This window comes from Macrotis lagotis, chromosome 4 (assembly GCF_037893015.1).
Source record: "Macrotis lagotis isolate mMagLag1 chromosome 4, bilby.v1.9.chrom.fasta, whole genome shotgun sequence".
NCBI lineage: Eukaryota > Metazoa > Chordata > Mammalia > Peramelemorphia > Peramelidae > Macrotis > Macrotis lagotis.
Window position 1 is genome coordinate 232,819,558 of NC_133661.1, and position 24,318 is coordinate 232,843,875.

Consider the following 24,318-nt stretch of genomic DNA (forward strand, 5'->3'; position numbering starts at 1 on the left):
AATAATTGGGCAGATATCAATTACTCATGGACAGCCCAAGTTAATGTAATACAAATGACAATTCTATCTAAATTGAACTACTTAGTACCATACCAATCAAACTTCCAAATATTTACTTTAGTAAACTAGAAATTATAGTAATTAAATTCATATGGAGTAACAAAAGGTCATGAATATCAATGGAATTAATGAAAAAATGTAAAAGAAGGCTGTCTAACCATACTAGATCTAAAATTATATTATAAAGCATCAGTTACATCAGTCTGTACAGGTTAAGAAATAGAATGGTGGATCAGTGGAAAGGATTAGATGCAAAAGGGACAGCAATGAATGATTATAGTAATCCACTGCTTGATAAATCCAGAGAGGCCAGCTTCTAGGATAAGAATTTACTGTTAGATTAAAAACTACTGGGGAAACTGGAAGATAATATGGCAGAAACTAGGATTACATTCACATCTCATGCTCTATAACGAGATAAGGTCAAGATTTAGAGAATTTGGAGAACAAGGAATAGTTAACTTGTAAGATTTATGACCAAGCAAGAGGTAGGGAACATTATGAAAACTGGATAATTTTGATTATATTAAATTAAAAAGTTTCTGCACAAATAAAACCTCTGAAACCAAAGTCAAAAGGAATATAGTAAATTGGGAAATGAATTTTATTACTAATGATTCTGAAAGAACTCAATTTTTTTAATTTTAGAAAGGTTTTATTTATTTTGAGTTTTACAATTTTCCCCCAATCTTGCTTCCCTTAACCCCCCACAGAAGACAGTTTGTTAATCTTTACATCATTCCCATAGTGTGCACTAATCTAAGTTGAATGTGATGAGAGAGAAATCATATCCTTAAGGAAGAAACATACAGTATGTGATATAGCAAAATTACATAATAAGATAACATTTTTTTAAACTAAAGGAAATAGTCTGTGGTATTTGTTCAAACTCCACAATTCTTTCTCGGTATACAGATGGCATTCTCCATTGCAAATGGAGTGCCTGATTGTTGTCCTGTTGGTATGAGCAAGTCCATTAAGGTTGATCATCACTTCCATGCTGCTGTTAGGGTATACAATGTTCTTTTGGCTCTGCTCATCTCACTCAGCATAAGTCCACACACATCCTTCCAGGCTTCCCTGAATTCTCATCCCTCATGGTTTCTAATAGAACAATAGTGTTCTATCACATACATACATATACCACAGACCAGAAAGGACAATTGTCAATGTTGGAAGAGATGTAGGAAATCTGGGACACTAATACATTGTTGCTGGAGCTGTGAACTCATCCAACCTTTCTGGAGAGCAATTTGGAATTATGCCCCAAAGACAACAAAAATGTGCATACCCTTTGATTCAGAAATGCCACTACTGGGTCTATACCCTGAAGAGATTATGAAAAAGGGTAAAAACATTACCAGTACAAAATGTTCATAGCAGCTCTGTTTATGGTGGCAAAGAAATGGAAACTGAAGGAATGCCCATAAATTGGGGAATGGCTTAACAAACACAGTTAAATTTATAAAAAAAGAAGTCATTGAGAAATGGACAAATGATATGCAAAGGCAATTCTCAGATGAAGAAAGCGAAGTTACACTATAGTCATCAAAAATTGCTCTAAATAATTATTGACTAGAGAAATACAAATTAAAACATCTCTGAGGTACCAACTCATACCTCTAAAAATTGGCCAATGTAACCAGAAAGAATAATGATCAATGTTGGAGGGGATGTGGAAAATCTGGGACACTAATGTTGGAGGAGTTGTGAACTGATCCAACCTTTCTGGAGAGCAATTTGGAATTATGCCCAAAAGACAATAAAAAATGTGTACACCATTTGATCCAGTGAAATCTCTAATCATTCTGAATCCTGAAGAGGTCATGAAAGAGGGCAAAACATCCCATAGATACAAAAATATTTCTAACAGCTTTGTTTGCAGTGGCAAAGAATTGGAAATTGAGGAGATGTCCATCAATCAGGGCATGGCTGAACAAATTGTGGTATATGTAGGTTTTGGAATACTATTGTTCTATAAGAAATTATGAGGGACAGGATTTCAAAAAATCCTGGAAAGATTTGCATGAATTGATGATGAGTGAAATGAGCAGAACCAGAATTATGAACACCACCATGGGGGTGATGATCCACCTTGATGGACTTGCTCATTCCATCAGTACAATAATCAGGGACCATTTTAGGGGATTCGTGATGAAGAATAACATTTGTTTCCAGAGAAGAAACTACGGAGTTTAAACAAAAACCAAAGATTATTATCTTCAATTTTTTAAAGTTTTATTATGTTGTGTAATTTTGTTATTTCTAATGTTTTCTTTCTTCTGCTTGGATCTGATTCGTCTCTTCCAACACATTCAATTTAGATCTATGCATATCATGGATGCAAATGTAAAGCCTCTATCAGATAATCTTCTGTTGGGTGTAGGGAAGGGAAGGAGGGAGAAAAATTGTCAAACATAAAACCTTGCAAAAATGGTTGGTAGGAACCTCCACTGTATGTGATTGGAAACTAAATAAAATATTTATATATAATAATTTACAAAACATATTACTTATTCGTCATGTTGTGAAAGCAGAATTAGAACAAGGAGAAAGAAAAAAATGAGAAAGAAAGGAAAATCAAAAGAAATTTTAAATGGTGAACAAAGTATGTTTTGCTCTACATTCATACTCTGTTGTTTTTTCCTTTGGATAGGGATGGCATTGTTCAAGGCAGATCTCTCAGTATTGTTCCTTTATCCAATATAGCTGATCATCCCTCAATGATTTTGTTAATGTGTAGGATCTCTTGGTTCTGCTCACTTCACTCAGTTTCAGTTCATTCAATTCTTTCCATGCTACTTTAATGTCTGATGCTCATGATTTCTTATAGATGAATAGACAATGAATTTTTAATGCAAAAATACATCAGATGCTAAGCATCTAGGATCATTGTCATTGGTTGTGTATAGAAAGATATGAATAAGCTAAATATCCAGCACTATCTGTGGCTGGAGAAAAATGCATTAAGTGAGGTGTGGAATCACAAAATTTTAATTCTTCCCTGGATGTTTAGACTACAGAATGATGGAGATATTATGTTCTGTCACATTTAAGCAGACCTGTCTCACAGCAGAGAGAGGCAGGCAGAAATCAGAATATTTTACTTCAATTGGATATAACCTAGAAGTTATGATATTGAAAATTCATTTTCAAAAGGTCAGGATGACAACAAAAAAGGTCATGGAGCAAGACACCATTGAAGAGGTGATGGCATGGATACCATTCCTCTACAGCAAAATTTCTGTTCTATCTGGTGAAAAACAAAACATCTACAGGTAAATAAATGTTTAGTTCATTAAGTAATAGGAATAAATCTTTCAAGGATTTAATATTAACAGAAAGGATCAGAAAAGTATTCATGTAGGAGATGGCATCCAAGTCTCATCTTGAAGGAAAGTAAGGATTTAGGTGGATATAAGGAAGGAGAGAATTCCATAAATAGTGAACAGCAGGGGCTGGAACTAAAATGTTGCGTATGAAAAACAGCTGCCAAACTGTCTTAACTAGAACAGAGAATTTGTGACTAGATGATGTCTTCAACTCCCTTGAGCTCTATATCCTAGAAGTAGCAGGGTGGATTCAGACTTCTAGATCTAAATTTTTTCAAATATCATTCTAAGAAAGGAATTTGATATCTTTGTCCAGTAACATGCTGTTAAAAATTTAATAATTATCAGGTGGCTAGGTGGCACAATGGATAGAGCACCAGCCCTGGAGTCAGGAGTACCTGAATTCAAATCCAACCTCAGACACTTAATAATTACCTAGCTGTGTGGCCTTGGGAAAGCCCATTGTCTTGCAAAAAAAAACCTTAAAAAATAATTAATAGTTATCTTTAATAGAAAAAGGGGCATTGTATATATGATGCATTTTAAAATTTAATATTCATTATTACAATTTTTTATTCATTTAAGTCTTGATGGTCAAAAGCAACAAAATCCAAAACTGAATAATTTCTAATTAAATCGGTGTTAACCCAGAAAATTTTAACAATCAACTCTCTCAAGCTTTAGCAAACTACTTCCTATTGCTCAATATTTCCTGGTCTCTTCAATAATGACACATAGGTGTTAAAGACAATGTTACTTCTTATGAGAAGAATTAAAGGATTGCTTTAGCCGCAGTGATAATCCTAGGAGAACTAATAGGAGGGAGTGACTCATGAAATAGAGTAGTTTCTCTCTCCATATTCTAAGAGTCCACGATCTGTTCTCATTATTCTAATAAAAATAGATTCCAAAATTGAAAATATGAGATCTTAACCCCAAGACCCCTCTTGACTCAAATTTCAAGGGAAAGCATAACTTCCTTTGACATAAATCTTTGATAATCCTTTGAATCTATTTTTTTCTAAGTAGGAGTAAAAAAATGACTTCTTTAATATAATAACTAAACAGTAAATGCCATTCAGACCTCCACCACAAATTTAATTTGAACTTGTTATGCTCATAAAGCCTTAATATCTGTTATTTGCACCCCATATTTTTATTTCTGATTACTTCTGCCCTTGCTCTGTCAAAGAAGATCAGAAATGGAAAGTCAGAATATTATATAAATATCAGTTTAGGTTGCTTGTAAATGTGATAAAGATAAGTATCCAAGCTTTTGAGTGCTCATTCTAACCCATCTTGTCCTTCAAGGATCCTTCAGGAGACATTTTCAGCCCTGTGAAAAATATTTCTTGCAAACATAAGTCAGAGAGGAGACTGTAGACCAAGAGTTGTAGGACAATTGACATCCTTAAGGGTAAACATTGTAGACTTTTCATCCAGAATATGCTAGTACTGTCATTACCAATGCTGATATATAGTGGCTGCTTTGTCATATAGTGATGAGTAGTATGGAGTGTCAGTACAAGGACTACAGGATATTCAGGGAAAGGAAGCAACTGAAAATCAATTCTCTGGAAGAGCCATGCTTAACATTGAGCTCAAAGTTACTTTTTTAATATTCAAGAAAAGTAGGGGTCATATTTATAGTAAAGCATGTCTTCTTTGTGTGATTAAAAACAGAATTCAGCAAGAATTGATCCTTACATTTGGCCCTATCTGCTTCCCTTTACAAAGGTCAAAGCTTACTTATTCAAGAGAGGACTTGATATATGGATACAGACCATTTACATATATTGATTTTCTCTTGAATTTTATGTTGACTAAATTGTTAAGGATACCCAGGCACTTTAAAAGTAGTAAATTTTTCCAAAGGTAGGTAAGAATATCAACCAGTCTCAAGTATTTGACACAGCAATCTGTAAGTATTCCTCTCTATAACAGAGGTACAGCAAAACTCATAGGATTTTAGAATCCGACAAAGCACCTCAGTAGTGATCTGTGAGTCTGGTGATCAGAATGTCATAAATATTTTTTTAAATGGAAAGGAACTCAGTTACTCATCATCCAAGTTTCCAATCTATGTCCAAATAGAAATGTCAGTAAAATAGTCAGGCAAGAAGCTATTCAGATTTGTCTTGAGAAATTATATTTTAAAATTTTTAAAAAACTAATTTTCATTTCCACCAGTCTCTCACTCACTCACTAAGGGTAATAAGATCCTCATTATATTTGTGAAGTCAAGTAGCATAAACTCCTATGTTGACCATTGCACTAAAATAAACAAAAAAATCCTAGAAAAGGAGAGAAAAAAGATATGGTTTAATTTGCAATCAAAGTTCACCAAATCTTTTCTGGAGGTGAATATCACTTTTTATCATGAGTCCATTGGTATTGTATCAAATCATGATTTTGATCAGAGTAACTGAGTCTTTCATTGCTGATTATTGATGCAAAATTGTTATTACCATGTACGAGACTTTCCAACTTTTGCTTATTTTATTTTGCATCAATTTAAACAAGTCTTTCCACATTTTTCTAAAGCCATCCACTTTATCATTTCTTACTGAACAATAGTATACATCTCAAATATATATCTAACCTAATTCAATCATTGTTCAACTGATGTATATTTCCCCCAACAATATATGATTCTTTGCTACCACAAAAAGAATTTAATTTATTTATACATATATTTGTGTCCCCCCCCACTTTGATTTCTTTGGAATACAGTGGTATTACCTGATAAATGATATGCACAATTTTAGAGCCCTTTGAGCAAGTTCTAAACTGTTCTCTAGAGTGGTTGGATTGGTTTAACTCTCCATCAAGAATGCGTTAGTGTTAAGGGCAGCTAGGTGGCACAGTGGATAAAGCACCAGCCCTGGAGTCAGGAGTACCAGGGTTCAAATCCGGTCTCAGACACTTAATAATTACCTAGCTGTTTGGCCTTGGGCAAGCCACTTAACCCCATTTGCCTTGGGAAAAAAAAAAACTAAAAAAAAAAAAGAATGCATTAGTGTAAATGCATCATTGGTGGAGTTCTGAATTGATATAACCTTCCTGGAAAGATTTTTGGAATTAAACCCAAAGGGTAATAAAAAATGCGTATACCTTTTGATCCAGCAATACCACTACTGGGTCAGTGTGCTGAAGGGATCTTGAGAAAGGGTAAAAATTCCACCTGTACAAACATGTTCATAGCAGCTCTGTTTGTAGTGGTAAAGAATTGGAAATTAAGGGGATACCCATCAACTGGGGAATGGCTAAACAAATTGTGGTATATGTATGTGATGGAAGACTATTGTTCTATAAGAAATCATGAGGGAGGGGCAGCTAGGTGGCACAGTGTATAAAGCACGGGCCCTGGAGTCAGGAGTACCTGGGTTCAAATCCGGTCTAGCTGTGTGGCCTTGGGCAAGACACTTAACCCTTTGCCTTGCAAAAACCTAAAAAAAAATCATGAAGGACAGGATTTCAGAAAAGTCTGGAAAGATTTTCATGAACTGATGCTGAGTGAGATGAGTAGAACCAGAAGAACATTACTTACTACTAACACTAACAACAACATGGTGTGGTGATCAGCCATGATGGACTTGTTCATTCCATCAGTGCAATAATCAGTGACAATTTTAAGGTATTTATGAAGGAGAATACCATCTATATCCAGAGAAGGAACTGTGGAGTTTAAATGAAGATCAAAGTTTATTAATTTCCATTTTTAAAATTGTCCATTTTATTATATAATTTTGCTATCTCTAATAATTTCTTTCTTCCTTTTGGATCTGATTCTTCTCTTACAACATATTTAATTTTGATCTATGCTTATGAGGGATGCAAATGTAAATCCTATATCAGATTGCTTCTGTTTGTGGGGATCAGGGAGGGAAGGGAGGGAGAGAGAGAAATTGTGAAACTCAAAACTACACACACAAAAAAAAAAAATGATTGGTAGAAACTACCAATGAGTGTAATTGGAAAACAAATAAAATATTTACAAGATTAAATAACAAAAAAAAGAAAATATGTTGCAAGCATCTCAAGCCAAGAAAGGTTTCAAAAATGCTTGTAACATAAAAGTTTACTAAAGAAATGTTAGTGTCTAATCTCTACCAACTATTTATTAATTCTAGTTAACCTTGAGGAAGAGCATACTTAATAAGATCACTTTCCTGGGAAATCTGATAAGCAATGCTATTTTTATTTCTTCTTAATTGAGTTATGAGTCAGAAAAATAACATTTTCCCAAGTGTCAAATTGAAAGAGAGTGGCAAAGGGAAGAAATAACCTGAGAGTCAAATGCAAGTATTTAGAAACAAATGGACATCTTTTCACAAAGATTAATAGTCAATGCTATTGTTTTTCAATAAAAATAATGTATTAGTGTAACTCTTTTTTCAGCATCCCCTCTAATATTTGTCATTTTTTCCTATTATATTAGATAATCATATAGATATGACATGGATTTTAAGTGCTTTTTATTTGCATTTTCTAATTATTAGGAATTTAGAGCATATTTTTGATATGTCTTTTGAAATTTTGGCTGATTTTTGGCTGAATCAGTTTGTGCAACATATTTTTAAAATTTATTTAATCAAAGTTTTTTATTTACCTTCCACAATCTTCTCTCTAATTCTTTGATCATAAACTCTTCCCTTTTCCACAGATCTGATACCTTACTCTCAATGTGCTTATGACATCATTCACTATGTCAAAATCAAGACCTTCTCTTGCTAATGGTATGAGATTGATATATATACCTGTTTCATATGGAATTGCTTTTCATATTTAGAATAGTGAGTTATTTCTTCAACAGTTTAGATCTTCGTTTTTAACAAAATCTTTGTGGTCATTTGTTTTTGTAAATTATTTACCAGATCTATTCCACTAATCAGCAATTCTATTTCTATTTTCTTACCAGATTATTTTGTTGATTCCTGCTTTGTAGTCTATTTTAAGATCTGCTACTGCTAGACTACCCTCTTAACATTTAAAAAAGTTATTCCTTTGATATTCTTGATCATTTGTTATTCTTTATTAATTTTGTTTTTGTTTTTGTAGCTCTACCATTTTTTGATACTGTAATTGGAATGACAGTGAAAAAGTCAAATAATTTTCATAGTATTATCATTTTTATGATATTAGCTAGGTTTATCCATGAGCAATTACTGTTTCTCCAATTAATTAGATTTGTCTCTATTCATGTGAAAAATATTTGTAATTATGTTCAAATAATTCTAGGGTGGAATTCCAAATATTCTATACAATCTTCAGTTATTTGAAATGGCATTTCTTTCTATCTACTCCTACCAGGTTTTTAAATGCTTGGTAGAATCCATTGTTAAAATCATATAGATGTGGGGATTTTATCTCAGTGACTTTATTAGTGGTATGTTTTCTAAGATAAGATTTTTTTAGCAGATTATTTTTGGATTTTTAAAAGGCATTGGGTTTAAGTGACTTGCCCAAGGTCACACAACTAGAAAATTATTAAGTGTCCAAAGCTGAATTTGAGCTCAGGTCCACCTGACTCCTAGGTCAATGCTCTTAAGTATTCTATTATTGTTTCTTTTGGTGATGTAATCAATTTATCTTTTTTTGTATCTATTCCTCCATTTCACTTAGATTGTCATTTTTATTGGCATATAACTGGGAGTGGGGCAGCTAGGTGGTACAGTGGATAGAGCACCAGCCCGGAGTCAGGAAGACCTGAGATCAAATTCAACCTCAGAGACTTGATATTTACTTACTTGTGTGACCTTGGGCAAGTCATTTAACCCCATTGCCTCACTAAAAAAAACTCACAAAAACACATAATTGGGCAAAATATTTCCTAATAATTGTTTTAATTCCATCTTCATTGTTTATGAATCCACTTTTTTTCATTTTTGATGCATACAATTTGCTTCTTCTTTTTTTTTTAAATCACATTAAGCAAGAGTATATTTTACTTGGTTGCTTTGCTTTCATAAAGTCAGTTTTAGTTATATTTATGATCCATTTTTTTAAGTTTTGAGTTTCACTGCAAAGGAGAACAGAATTGAAATTCAAAACCTGTGGAAGCAGAAGGAGAATTAATGGTAAAAATGTAAATATAGAGCCTCCTCTATGTTTACTTCCCTAAATTTTACTGACATAAGTCATAAACCAAAAGGGGATTGCTGTTAAGACTAATTTTGAGGGGCAACCCTATTCTTCTAATATTCTAGTTCACGAGCACCCATCAACATGCTTCCCTTTGAAAATAAGTCAATATACTCATTTTTTGGAAAGATATTTGTTCAAATGAAGAATTGTAGTGAAAAAAAGCTTTCACCAAAAACATTTTCTGCACAAATATGAAGAAGACAGAGCATGAACTTAAGTTAAATAAATGTACTGTCAAGGTAAATTACAAATAAGAGAAAGAATGGGTTTCCATAATCTTACTTTTTTTTCCAGAGGGTCAACATTAAATTCACTGCAGTGCTTGGTCTGCTGGGTTGCCTTCTCATGAGGCATGACTCTAGTTATATAGTTGTGAGATGATCAGGCTGTTTTACCATTTAGAGTAGCTGATATTGAACTGCACTGAGTTAATAGTATACTAGACAGTTGTTGCTAGACTGGACAAAGTAAATCACTTTGTCATGGGGCTATAGAATTTAGATTTTAGATAGCGATATAGATGGATATATAGATGTATTCATTTATATCTATGTTTTATACATACATGTACACAGACATACAGGCACACACACACACACAAACACACATACACACTGCATCTAGAGACATCTCCAGTTGTCCTGATATATGTCTTTACACAAAACCAAGATGCCTCCAGATCAGAGAATGAGGCTGATGTCTGCACAAGCCTCCCACACTTAAATCCAATTGACTTACAAATCATGACAATACCTTCCTGATGTGATGTCAAGGAACTTGTCAAAGAATAGACAATGAATAATGCATGTGGATATGTAAATGTGTGTGGGTTTATAAGCATACGCAATACACAGGAAACATTTCCATGTATGAGACATCAAATTTTTTTTTAGTTCTAATTTTGTAGCAATTTGCTTTATTTTATATTTCCCTTCTGTTTATTTTATGTTTAATTTCTGAAAGAAAGGAGGAAAAAAGAAGTAAAGAAAAAGAACAACCTGAAATGAAACCTAGAAAAATCACAAAGGAATGAGGACAGATATTTATGGAAAGTAATATAAACCCTTATTTTTTCCCATGGGCAACACATGGAAATGACTTGAACATAGAGTAGATTATGTATTCTAGTCAAATACCAATAATGACTCAAAGGGCAACTTATTTATATAAAAGAGTAGATGCAAAAGAAGTGTTGTATCACGAGTGGAGGGAAGAAAGTAAGATGAGTTGGACCAATTGAATGAGATAAATTTAATTATATGGATAGCCTTGTAAGGAATGAGGAACAGAGAATCAGGAAGTTTCATTCTAACCATAAGGCAAAGAATGATGAATGAAGACAAAAGTGTCTTACCACAATAGAGTAGGTGGGGACAGTGCTTGATTTCCTGTCCAGTTATGTCTCAGTACCAATTTTTTCTAGTTGATATTATCTTACTCTATCTTCTTGTGATTTGTTGGGGTTTTTTTTTTAAGAATTTAAATGCTTGGCCCAGCAATTCCAATTCTAAGACTATATACAGAAGAAATTATAAAATATGGGAAAAGTCCTACATGTTCCAAAATATTCATAGCAGTTCTTTTATGTAGTGGCAAAGAATTGGAAATTGAGAGGATACCCATCAATTAGGGAATGGTTGAATACTATTGTTCTATAAGAAACTATAAATGGTCAGATTCAAGAGAAGCATGGAATGATCCACAGGATTGTATGCTGAGTGAAGGGAGTAAAACCAATAGAACAATGTATATATCAACAACATTGTGAGATGAACAACCTTGATGGAATCAGCTGCTCTAAGAGTTCAGAGAGCTAGGACGAGTGTATCAGATTGGCTGTGGACAATGTTATACCCATACAGGGGAAGCAAAAGAAAATAAAAAAAAAAACAGAAAAGGAAAAAATAAACCTTCTGAATCTGATGAACACTTTATAAAAATTATCTCTTTCCCTTATTCCTAATTCCTCATGCTGAAAATTACTAATATGCAAAAATATTTATCAAAATATGTATGTAAAATGCTTACCTGAATGTTCCCAGCTTGGGCGGTTGGGGGGTGTGGAGAGAGAAGGGAGGGTGGAGGAAAATTTTTTAACTTGGACATATGTGTGTGTGCATATGGATGAAAAGAGATAAATTAATTAATTTTAAAAAGAATTTAAATGCTGATAATGGAAATATATGTATTTAATAGTTATACTATTTTCTTCCTATTTCTTTTTAGCTTAATAGAATTTCTTTGTTAATATTTATAGCATATTGAATTTTAATTTTGAATGTTTGTGGAGTAATTATAAAACAACTGGAGAAACATCCCATGCTCAAGGGCTGTACTATGAAAATATAATAAAATTGAAAATACTACCAAATTAATAAATAGTGTTTATGTTATAAATTATCAAACATCTATTTTATTGAACTCTGTAATCTTAAAAATCATTTGAAGGAAAAACATCATAAAAGTAAGTGATTAATAATGATGAAACTTAATAAGCTAGTGTTGAATAAATTAGAAATTAGAAATTACTTCAGTGCTATGACTAGAAGTAGAGGAGCTAAGTTAGTGAAACAAAGACAAATTCCACCTCCTTCAATGAAAATCTATGACTACAAAGGAAATAATACTGAAATTACTAAGTTGAACCTAGAGCAAATTTACAAGGAAATTAGTCACTAAGCAATGCCAAGACTGGAGGAAACAGAAAGAGAAATTTTAATTAAACTGAGATCAAGATATCCAGTTCTAAACTTCATCAATTTGCATTTCCTTTAAAAAAAATAATTTCCAAAGATGTTAAAAAAAAAAGAAATTCAGGAGGAAATTAGAAAATTTGAAGAAATGAAGATTACATATGTATTTTACACTATATTCCACAATAAAATAGAAAAGTGGGGTGGCTAGGTGGCGCAGTGGATAGAGCACTGGCCCCAGAGTCAAGAACACCTGGGTTGAAATTTGGTCTCAGACACTTAATTACCTAGCAGTGTGGCCTTGGGCAAACCACTTAACCCCATTGCCTTGCAAAACAACCTAAAATAAAACAAAATAGAAAAGAAACTGCATATTACTGGTTATATTATTGATATGATCAGAAAAACAAAATATAAAAGTGTATACATATGGCCATGTATAAAAGATGAATTCTTAACCAAACAAGGGATTAGACAAAATAGATAATGTTGATTCTATTAGATTGAAATGTACAAACATGCAATGCAAATAGCATGAGAAGGTTACAAGGTAAATAATTATATCAGAGAAACCCAAAGATATTTTGCATAAAATTCTTGGATAATAGCTTGGAATTCAGAAATAATAGACAATCATATTGAAAAGCGTTCTGAAACTATGCAAATAATGTCACTAAAATGCCTGTACCTTTTGACTCAGAGATTCCTCTACCAGATACATAGCCCAAGAATGTCATTAATAAAAAGAATGTTTTTAAAATGCAACCAAATATTGAAGCAGCACTTTTTATGATATCAAAGAAATGTAAACAAAGTAGATGCCTATTAATTGAGGAATAATTAAAATGATGTGGTACATGAATATGATGGCATTTTAATTTGCTATTTAAGAATACAATGATATATGGAGAGAGAGAGAAAGACCTTCATACATGACCTGATGCAAAATGACCTAAGCAGAGCTATGAAAACAATATGCAGAATAATTTGAATAATATAAGTTTAGGTCATAGTTAGAGAAACTTGAATCCCCTAAAAGTAAATGAAATTTTTTTTTAAATCCAAGTTGCTTATTTCTAATGGATTGGAACCAATTATAATATTTTACAAGATTTCAATTTTTCTTATTATGAATTTCAATACATGTGACCACATCAGAGGATTCTTTTTGTGCATGAATTTGGAAGAACATATTGCCACAAAACAATTCTTAATTCTTAGACACCTAAGATTTTGACCTTTATCCAATAAGTGGAATAGTGTTAAGGTCAAATATAAAGGACCACGAATCTACACAAAAAGAATCCAAAGGACACATTTTGACTTACTTTTAAAATGCAACATTATCTATGTTTTATTGAAATTGTACTTTTAAAAATATTTCTCAATTATATTTTAATGTGGTTTGGGTTCCATCTGATATATCTTGTTCCCAAAGAGATTGCTTTGAGAACATATATATATACTGGCAATTTCTATTAAATTCCATTACCTTATAGCATTACTTTTTACTCAACTGAGAAAGTTATGGGTACTCAAAAGATTCTTGTATATTTTGTTACTTATTGAGTGAAGGATTAATATAACAGAAAAATGAACTCCCTAATCTCAATTTCTTTCACCAGCAAATAATAAAATAAAGTACTTCTGCTGCTTTCATTAAATATAAAGATTCTTGCATCTTGTTCCTCAAATTAAATTATCACAAACTTTGCACCTGATCTGATTTTGACAAATCCCTCATGTTTGATTATAGATGATGCGCATTAGATTCTTTTGGGCTCATTCCAGATTGTACAGTCATATTTTATTATATTTATTATTGTAAATATTGTTTTACATTTCTGCTTAGTTTTTCACACAGTTTACAATTACCCATTGACTATGATTAAACTGTCTTTCTACCTAAGTATCTGGACAATTTGTGGAACCCAGTTTAATGAATAATAATTTTATAGCCATCTGGCTATAGCCTGGATAGTACGTGAAGTTAACTTCTTTCATCTTAAACTTTGTAAACACATAATTAAATCAGCTTTCATAATAGTCATTGTAAAAAGAGCCTGAATTGTAAAATTGTGCTAGGCCACTGATTTGTGTGTATCACACTTCCACAGTAGCCTAAGGGAGAGACAGATCATTTATTTAAATTAAAATCACCAGGGGTCTAAATGTTGAGCCCTTTGTATCAGCCTCTTTTGTAAGTTGAAAATTTAAAAAATAAAGGACTAATTTTATCTGCTTGGTTTATTTCATCAAGATAAGGTTTGAGTCAATTAATTATAATTTGTGAAATATTAAAAGCTAGGAAGTTTTTGGAGCACATTATTTTGAAAGTTCTGAAGGTCTTTTCCCCCCATTTAAAAAAAATCAATTTCAAAGAGTTAGCTATGACTGTTTCTTCAGGTGTTTATATGTTCTGTGCTATCTTTTGGAATCAACATTAATGCTAGAGTTTTAGGAATAATGTATAAATTAGAAATATAGCATAGAAATTCTCTAGCATTGTTCTTATTTCCTGTCTCCAAAATATGAGGAAATATCTTCACTCTTTTTTGCTGATATTATGCGTGTTTTCACTACATAAAAATAAGTGATCTATTTATAATGCAATATCTGAATGCAAAAAAATGTAGATATTTTTCTTAAAAATGTGAAAATCTCTACTGTGCTCAAAACTTGGTTTTAGTTTATAAGATCAAAAAGGGAAACTGATTCAAATTTATAAGAAATAAGAACTATTCCTCAATTGATAAATGATGAAAAGATATGAACAGTTTTTGGATAAGGTCATCAATGATATCTATAGTCATTTCAGGAAAAAAATGTCCTAACTCACTACTGATTGGAGAAATTCAAATCATAACAATTCTGAGGACTACTTTTATTCATTGGATTGGGTAATAAGACAGAAGGAGAAAATGACAAACAGAGGGAACATAGGGCAAATGAGGCATTAGTCATTATTGGAGGAGTTGTGAAATGATTCAAGCATTGTGTAGAGCAGTTTTGAACTATTCCCCAAGGGCTATAAAACCATGCATACCCTTTGACTTAATGTTGCTAAGAGGTCTGTAAAAGAGATTACAAATAGGAAGAAAAAAAGACCTATATTTATAGATATTTTTAACAACTCTTTTCTGGTCACATGGAATTGAAAATTGAGAGGATGCCCAATAGTTGGGGAGTGGCTAACCAAATTGTGGTATGAGATTGTGATAGAATGCTATTATGTCATAAGAAACTATGAGCAGGATATTCTCAGTAAAACTGGAAATGAACTGGTGCATTGGGAAATGTACTATTTAAAAAGTAAGAGCAATATTGTAGGATAACCCATTATTGCCTTAATTTGCATTCCTCAAATCAATAATGATTTGGAGCATATTTTCATATTATGATGTATAGTTTTAATTTCTTCATTTGAAAAACCATTCATGTCTATTCATGTCCTTTGACCATTTCTCAATTGGGGAATGACTTATGACCTTATAAATTTGATGCAATTCTCTACATGTTTTAGAAATGTGACCTGTATCAGAACTCCTAGTTGTGAAGATTGTTTGCAGTTTACTGCTTTCCTTCTAATTCTGGCAGCAGTGATTTTATTAGTGCAAAACCATTTTAATTTAATGTAGTCATAATCATATTCATTTTGCAGTGTATATAATGTGCTCTAATTCTTGTTTGCTCATAATCTTATCCACTTTTCATAGATCTGATATGGATCACTTTATCATAAGTCAATCAGAGAAGCTGCTAAAATATATTTTCCTACAGTGCCTATGGCTACCTCTATTTCCCTTCCTTCTATTCCTCCCCATTCCTATTTATTCTGTTCTCTCTCTCTCCTTTCACATTGACCGACCTTCGTCAAAACTGTGTTGTGGAACATCCAGGTTTTGCAGTGGACAGAGCACTGACCCTGGAGTCAGGAGAACCCAAGCCCAAATCCAGTCCCAGACTCCCAACAGCCACCCAACTAACCTCATTGCCTTGAAAACAAAAACAAAAACAAAAAACTCAAATGTGTCTTATCTAACAACTCTCTCCTACTATCTTCTCTCACTACCATGAACTATACCCCCTCTCCCCTCTCCATGCCCTCTTTCTCCCACCCCTTTTCTCTCCTTTTTCTTCAAGGGTAAGATAGATTACTATACCCTATTGAGTGTGTATATTCTTTACTCTCTGAGTAATTTTTTTTACCTCTTCATTTTTAAATTTTTTTTAAGTGCTCTTTATTTTATTTTTAGGTTTTTGCAAGGCAAACGGGGTTAAGTGGCTTGCCCAAGGCCAGACAGCTAGGTAATTATTAAGTGTCTGAGGTCAGATTTGAACCCAGCTACTCCTGACTCCAGGGCCGGTGCTCTATCCACTGCGCCACCTAGTGGTCCCAAGTGTTCTTATTTTTTAAGAAGATTTTATTTCTTTTGAGTTTTACAATTTACCCCCAAAATAGCTTCCCTCCCCCCCCCCCCCACAGAAGGCAGACTGTTAGTCTTTACATTGTTTCCATGGTATACATTGATCTAAGTTGAATGTGATGAGAGAGAAATCATATCCTTAAAGAAGAAAAATAAAGTATAAGAGATAGCAAAATAACATAATAAGAAGAGCTTTTTTTCCCCCTAAATTAAAAATAATAGTCTTTGGTCTTTGTTCAAACTCCAAAATTCCTTGTCTGTATACAGATGGTATTCTGCATCACAGATAGCCCCAAATTTTCCCTGTTTGTTGGGCTGATGGAATGAACACATCTATTAAGGTTAATTATCACCCCCATGTTGTTACTAGGGAATACAACATTTTTCTGGTTCTGCTCATCATGCTCAGCATCAGTTCAAGCATATCCTTCCAGGCTTCCCTGAATTCCCATCCCTCCTGGGTTCTAATAGAACAATAGTGGTCCATGATATTCATATACCTCAGTTCGTTAAGACATTCCCCAATTGAATGACATTCTCTTAATTTCCAATTCTTTGCCACCACAAACAGGGCTGCTATGAATATTTTTGCACAAGGGATGGTTGTACCCTTTTTCATAATCTCTTCAGGGTATAGACCCAGTAGTGGTATTGTTGAATCAAAAGTTATGCACATTTTTGTTAGGCTTTGGGCACAGTTCCAAATTGTTCTCTAGAAAGGTTGAATGAGGGGCAACTAGGTGGCACAGTGGACAGAGCACCAGCCCTGGAGTCAGGAGTACCTGAGTTCAAATCTGGCCTCAGACATTTAATAATTACCTGGCTGTGTGGCCTTGGGCAAACCACTTAAGCCCATTTGTCTTGCAAAACCCTAAAAAAAAAAAATTAAAAAGTTGGAATGAGTTCACAGTTATACCAAAAATGCATTAATGCCTCATATTTCCCACATCTTTTCCAAAATTGATCATTGTCCTTTCTGGTCATATTGGCCAGTCTGAAGGGTATAATTTGCATTTCCCTAATAAGTAGTGATTTAGAGCTATTTTTCATATGACTATGGATGGCTTTGATTTCCTTATCTGTAAATTCCTTTTGCATATCCTTTCATCATTTGTCAATTGGGGATTGGCTTTTTTTTTTGAAAATTTGACTTAGTTCTCAGTACATTTTAGAAATAAGTCCTTTGTCAGAAATACTAGTTATAAAAATTGTTTCCCAATTTACTACATTTATTTTGATCTTGTTTACAGTGGTTTTTTCTGTGCAAAAGCTTTTTAATTTAATGTAATCAAAACTATCTAGTTTGTTTTTAATGATGTTGTCCATCATCTACTTTCCTTTCCATAGATCTGAGAAGTCAATTTCTCCATCTTCAAGTTTGCTTATAATATTGATTTTTATGTCTAAATCCTGTATCCATTTTTATCTTATCTTGGTACAGTTGTGAGTTATTGGTCTAATACAAGTTTCTTCTATACTAACTTCCAATTTTCTTTGATGGAAGAGAGAGTTTTTATTCCAATAGCTGAACTCTTTGTGTTTATGAAAGAGCTGATTACTATAATCAGTTCCTGCTATTGAACCTAATCTATTCCATTGAAGCATCACTCTATTTCTTAGCCCATACCATAGAGTTTTGATGACTGATGGCCTTTCCCTTTCTTCCAGTTCATTCCTTTTTCATCCATTGACTCCATTTTTACAATATATTATGCCTTCATATTTAGCTCTCTCCTGTACCTTTTCTATAAAATATGCTCCTTCTGACTACCCTAATAAATCAGAACATTCAAATGCAGTTTATCAGTATCCTCTTTCCATGTAGGAATACAACCAATTCAACATAATTAAATCCCTCATAATTTTTACTTCCCATCCATTTTCTCTATGCTTCACCTGAGTACTTTATTTGGACACCAACCTTTCTGTTCAACTCTGGTTGTTTCAACAAAAAAGTCTGAAAGTCCCCATTTAATTTCATGTTAATCTTTTAAGCTGGAAGCAGATGTGCTATTTTGCTGCCTATTGGACTCTTGATTATAATCTAAGCTCTTTTACATTTCAGAATATCATATTCCAAGTCCAATGAGCCCTTAATGTAGACACGGATAAATACTATGTAATCTTGACTGTAATTTCACAATAATAGAATTGTTTCTTTCTGGTTACTTATAATATTTTCTCTTTGATTTGGGAGTTCTATAAATTGACTTCAATATTTCTGGGAGTTTTTCTGGAGGGATTTCTTTCAGGAGGCAACCAGTGAATTCCCTCAATTTTTATTTTACCCTCTGCTTCTTGGATATCAGGGCAATTTTATGGAGAACTTTTAGGAAAAGTCTAATTTACTTCCCTGATCATGATTTTCAGGTAGCCCAATAAATTTTAAATTATCTCTTCTAGTCAGTTGTTTTACCAATGAGATATTTCATGTTTTCCAGTTTTCATCATTTTGGGGTATTTTTTGGTTTCTTGATTTCTCAAAAAATCAACAGCTTCCCTTAACTCTGTTCTATATTTGAAGGATTTATTTCCTTCAGAGAACTTTCTTATTTCCTTTTCCATTAAGCCAATCCGGCTTTGAAAGATAATTTTTCTCCTCATTGATCTTTTGGACTTCTTTTTCCATTTAACCCAAACTGGCTTTTAACATATTTTTTAATCCCCTTTCAGTATATGTTTTGTACCTTCTTCACAAGCTGCTAACTTGGTTTTAATGATTTCCTGCATCAATATCATTTCTCTTCCCAATTTTTTCTCTTCCTCCCTTATTTAATTTTCAAAATCTTTTTTGAGTTCTTTCATACCCTGAGACAAATTACAACTTTTCATGAAGCCTTTGGATACAGAAGCTTGGATTTTGTCATCCTCTGTGTGTGTATTTTGATCCTCCATGAGATTAAAGAAATTATCTATAGTCAAATTCTTTTTCTTCTGTTATTTATTCATTTCTCCAGCCTCTATGACCTGGTTTTAATATTCTTCCAAAGTTTTTGAGTGTTTTGGGGACACTTCCCCAGGGACCTCGATTCCTTCAAGGCCTGATGAGAGTCTCTGACTGCTCTCCTGCCTGTGCTCTGGTCTGTGGATGATCACAAGCACTTCCCTCTGCCCTAGAACTGTGAGGAGGATCTCTGCTCTGCTATGGCAGGATGGGGGCACAGATTGGACCCTAGATATGAGTGAGAAGAAAACAACAGAGTTCTGTCCCAGGGATAGTGGAGTGACAATGTCCCTTGAATCCCTAACTATATGTGGGCTGAGTGCTCTGGAAGCACCTGCAGTGGGGCTCCCAGCTGGATGGCTCTACACAGATCTCCTTCAGGTTCCAGGTTGGATCTATTCATAGGCCTGAGCTCCACAGGGCTCCATGCTCCCTCTGGTGTGGCAGAATTTTCCTGCTGATTTTCTGAGTTTATGTTGTTGATCTTGGAGCTGAGAGGTCTGGAAATTGCTCCTGCTGCCACAAACACAGGTGCCCTCTGTACTGTATTCAGCTATAAAATTGGTTCTCTTCATCCTTTGGGGGTTCTGCTACTCTAGAATTTGTTTAGAAGTATAATTTCAATACATTTTCTGTGATCTGGAGGAGAGCCTCTGGGAATTCTTGCCTTCACACTGCCATCTTAGTACTGCCCCTGGTTCTCCTTCTTAAAAGGAAATCACGTATTGATTTTCAAAGATGAGAATCACTCCCTCCTCTAAGCATGCATTCCTATTTCCTAGGCAAAAGATTTTATGCCTGTATTTCTCAAAAAATAAAAATGCTTTTTAAGTATATGGAATATTATATGATGGTTTAATAGATGTCTCTCTTCATTTAAGACATGGCAGCAAAAAGTAATGTCACAAGTAATTGATATAAAACACAGCATCTTCCATGAGAAAGTTTAAAATCACCATGATTCTCCTTTACCTCAAAATTGTTACAATTCTTACTAATAGACCTGAATGTGGTTTTCAAATCAAAACACCAATTATAAAATTTAAGCATATAACTGCCTTGGCATTAATGGATTACATACTATTCTACATTTTCACTGAAAAGTTCTATTAAGCATTTACTCTTGGAATACTTTTATCAACAATATCAAATGATAATTTGTAATCTATAAACAATAATTCTTCAAGTATACCAAAAGAAGAATAGAAACTAAAAACTATGACCTTGAATTCTGAGGTCAAATAAAAATAATGGATACCAATCTTTTCCATTCAAAACAATTTAATCTATAAAGGGAAAAATATGAAATTATGAAACTTAAAGAGACATTTCTATCCTGAAGTAAAAATTAACAGGAAGAATCAATTTAGCACAAATAACAACTATGCAACATTAATTATAGGATGTGCTTTTGGGACATCAGTATGACTGACAATGAGTCTTAATTATGTTCCAACATTTGATCGTGTTCTAGGTTTAGAGATACGTAGGACAAACCATCTACAAGGAACCGCTAAAAGGTTTAATACTTCCTCATGAAAAAGAGGAAGAGGGTTAATAGATCTTCTCAAAGCATAGGGTAAAAAGGTTAAAAATTTACAGAAATAATTTTGGAACCAACAAAACTAAAAGCAAACCATGGGAGACCAAGGAATTTATTAAATGTAAATAAAATGTTTTACACAGCATAAATTCTTTGAAGAGAGCCTTAAACAGGAGTGGAGTAAATAAAACATACAGGCAATATGAACTCAACCACCTTTTTGTTGAGAAACATACATCAACTAGCTTTGTGAAGCAGAAAAAGGCAAGTTTATGATAGCAATAAAACATCAAGACATTGCCACCAAAAAATCACATAGAGGTTCTTGGATTCGTTAATTGATTATACAATGAATTAGTAGAAACTAATTCAAATTCAGTGGACAAATAAAATGCAAATTCCTAAAAGTCTCTACGAGATAGCTCAAGAGACCTAATCAGGTACCTTAAAGATACTCTAAAAACATTAATAGCCTCTTTCAATTAACAGATGAGACAGCTAGGCAAAGCAGTGGATAGAGTGCAAGGAAGAACAACATTTGACTTCAGTCTCAGACATTTACTATTAACTGTGTGACCTTGTATAATTTATTTAACACCTATATGCCTCAAATTCTTCAGTTACAAAATAGGAGTATTATTAACACTTATCTCAAAGAATTGTTATAAGGATAAAATTAAACAATTAAAAATTAAAAATATACATACTATATAAAATATAAATATGGTTCAAAATATTCTTGAGAATTTAGCAAAGCAAAGCATTATTACAAACAGTACCGATGTCCACAATTGTCTAGTTATAACATGATTCATAAAACTATAATGTTTTATCTCCAAACTACATGTATTAAAAATCTTTCAAATTTTTATAAGGATGAAATAGAAAAAGTTAAATCTATGTGACACAATATAAGTACATGTCATCACTATCAGCCCCACAACTACTGGTATTTTATTGGATTTGCTTTCACTGAGAATAGGCAACTTGATCATATCATAACATTCTTATTCAATTGCAAAAAAGCACTGATTTTATTCACTTATACACAGATACCTGCAGAACATTAAATATAAATAATTAACATAGGGATAATAACCTGTTTATAATATCTTTAACTTGCCCTCATTATAAAAGATGAAAAGAGGGAGATAATAGTAAATGATGGTTAAAAATAATAATTTGAGTAAAAATAAATCTTGGTACACATAAAATATATGTATGTACTGTATGTTGAATACACATATATACTTGCACACATAATAATACCTTAGGTTTTTCAAAGCACTTTACATCTGTTTTCTACTTGAACCTCATAATAACCTTGTGAGGGAAGTTATTTGATGTCATGAAACTAATTCAATTCTTTAAATAAATTACAGATTTGTATTATTTATTGCTTACTCATTTCAGTTATGTTCAACTTTCTGTGGATTTCAGTTTTCTTGGCAAAGTTATTGGTTTGGTTTGTCATTGCATTTTCCAGGTTATTTTATAGATGAGGAAACTGAAGTGATCAAGGTTAAGTGACTTGTTCAGGGACTAGTAAGTTTCTTAGGTCAGATTTGAACTCAGGAGGAGTGTTAATGACTCCAGGTCCAGCACTCTAGACTACCATGTAGCTGAATTAATACAAGCATATAAAAAGGCAACAATATATCCAAATATATTGTAATTAATCCTTGGATGTCCTTGACAATGAATACATTAGGTATAACGAAGAAAGCCAAGTGTGACCTGGATTGTGGTAATGACTTATACATTAAATAATTGTAAAATCTAGTCACTTTACATCCAGTGACATTTAGGCTTCTTCAGGGCAAGAATTCCTCTGATGTCTTTACAATCCATAGTATGTATATTAGTGTTTATCCAAAGGATTTATAGATAGAATGAATTTAGAACTTCTTGTAATTTAACTTCATTTTCATAAAGAAAACAACTATCAGATACAAAAAGACATACGCAGAAGTTATGTTCTTACTAAGGCCATAAAGTAAGTACCATATCCAGTAAAAGTATTTGAACTTTCTCCATATGTAATACCTGTTCTAATGTTTCATGCTGAATTAAATTGGATCTCCCACCTTGAATTTTCTAATCTTTCATATGAAACCTTAAAATACATGATCTCCAAGTGTCCCTTCAATTTTTGATACTTTACAAAATATTTCCTACATAAGAAAATTGAACAAGGGGGAAGGATTTGTCTCATTGTAGTAAACTGAAGAGGTAAAATTCTGAAGAAAATCCAATTTCTGCCATGTGTAGTCTATTCACTATCTCCATATTCTAAAATAAATGCATTTACAAGTTAAATGGGCTTTAGCAGTCACATTTACTAAGTGGTATTACAAAAACAGACTCGGTAGAACTAAATTACAATGCACATCAGTAAGTTTAATTTAAAGTAATTCTGATAAAATATTTTGAATCTATCTGACAAAAAAAAAACTAGCTATTTAAAGAAGCAATTACCCCAATGCTATTAAAAAAAACTGCTAAAGAGTCAATGGTACTTCACTTGTTAAAAAAAAGGTTCAGACCAGTGTGCATCACATAAATTTTACTGATACATCTTTGTTGATTATTATTGGTGTTTTTGGTCTTTATCTTCCTATGATACATGATGCTGGTAACAGAGTAGAAGATAGTATTTTTCCACTGTTTATTACTCCCCTGAAATGTTAATCTTTCATGTGTAACAATAATCATCTCTCTGGGAAATAACTGAGATTTCAGATTATGGTTTTAAGTGGAAATAGGCACCAAAAAGAGATGTGACCTATTATACATAGAGAGTTGTTTTCATGAAAATTAATTTTATAAGAATGAAATGTTTTCTTTATTAAAAAATAAACAAAGAAAATAGTTCAAATTTAATGATGATCCATTCCTCAAGCTCATCACTACTGTATTATTTTATGTCCAAAACTGACTACAAATAAGACAGAGACAGAATTAACAATACTAGAAAAACAAAATGTATATAAAACATCTTAAATATATTAATATATACACTTGTGTGGGAAGTCCACTTAGTTTTTCACTATAATATACAATTATAGATGAACTATTAACTTGTTACAAAAGTGAATAATGTAAACAACGTCAGCTAAAAGATGAACAATGGTTAAATTCTTTCATTGCACGGAGATGTAGGGAAAGGCCA